This window comes from Octopus bimaculoides, chromosome 6 (assembly GCF_001194135.2).
Source record: "Octopus bimaculoides isolate UCB-OBI-ISO-001 chromosome 6, ASM119413v2, whole genome shotgun sequence".
Classification (NCBI taxonomy): domain Eukaryota; kingdom Metazoa; phylum Mollusca; class Cephalopoda; order Octopoda; family Octopodidae; genus Octopus; species Octopus bimaculoides.
In genome coordinates, this window is record NC_068986.1 from 8,693,883 (window position 1) to 8,695,423 (window position 1,541).

Here is a 1,541-nt window from a genome sequence, read left to right on the forward strand (position 1 = left end):
ATAGCATTATTCCTCTCCTAAAAATCACATCTATATATATATATCGTAATTCTGTAAGAAATGACATCGACTAAATAATGAATATAGAAGAGGTGTGTTTTAATATAACATCAATGTCTGAAAGTGAATGAATATGGTCTAGCTATATATGTGTCACTTTCACATTCTACACTATATAAACCAGTTAAGGTGCGTGGCATGGTGGCTAGAGTGTTCGGCTCACAATCATAAGTTTGTGAGTTCGATTCACGGACAGGTCGACATGTTGTATCCTTGAGCAAGGCAATTCATTTCACGTTGCCCCAGCCAGCTCAGGTGACAAGGGGTACAAGCCGAATCCTGGGCTCTCTCTCTCTCTCCCTCTCTCTCTCTCACTCTCCAGTAACCATATCCTGGATGTGAAGCTGGCCTCAGAGGCTAGGAGAGTTGAAAGAGTGTTTTTGTCGACCCACAGCCACAGAAGAATCTAAAATCAAGAATCGCTGCTACGTATCACCAAACCATCAACATGTCGTCTCGCTCATACCTACAAACTATTCCAAGAAAAACCGTCGCCTATGTTCTTATATTTATTCCAAATATTATGAACCTCCGAACAAATCCGAAAGCACTCAGATTTTCATTGAGACCATATTAAAACTTTGTATTAAAGTATTTAATTTTATTAAATCATTTAAATACAAAAAAATAACATGTTAATCCAATGCCGGATTATTGCATATGTCATTAATAGTTGAAAACTTGTATTATGTATAATACGAGATCTGATCAAAAAATATTGGGTCAGGTGCTATAAAAAGAAAGCTACAAAGCATATCAATTCGCCATTTAATCTCCTTCGAAATAATCCATCTTCTAAAGCCACATACTTTATCCAGCGTCGCTTCCATTGACGGACGCATTGCTAGAATTCCTTTTGGTGGAATTGCGAGCAGCTTCCACGGCTCATTTTCTTGAATTTCCTCGACGTCTTGAAATCTTGTTGAAGTCTTCCACTGCGAAGACAGAGCCTTGGTTTTGGAACCATAACCATAGACCCACGATTTCAAAAGGTTTTCGTCTTTCTCGACACACTCAAGGAGATCCAGCGCAGCTGAAACTCGATCTTCTTTTGAAACGACCTCATTCTACACACTTTGCCTTCAAGCACTGCTCTACACAACGGAAGTGAGCGAGAATGTTATCACTTAATGTGCGTGTGCGACAGAGTTCAAGGTCTGAGTACTTCAATTTCGTTACCATAGCAACAGTTCCCAAACTTTGTAATCAGAACTCGAACGCGTGTGTATGCGCATGCGTGTGTGTCTAGAAATATATATACATACGCATGTGGTGCATATCTGTCACTCCATGTATATATTGCCCAAAATGGTCGTGACTTCTGGGACTTGAATGATGAAAGAAAGCCAAGAATGATCCGTCTTTTTTTGTCTGTCCTAATTGTTTTTTTTTTTTTTTCTTGTCCGCCTTTGTGTCGTCCGAACGTTTTAATGTTCTCTATTGCGTTTTTGTTCCATTTATATATATATATATATATATAT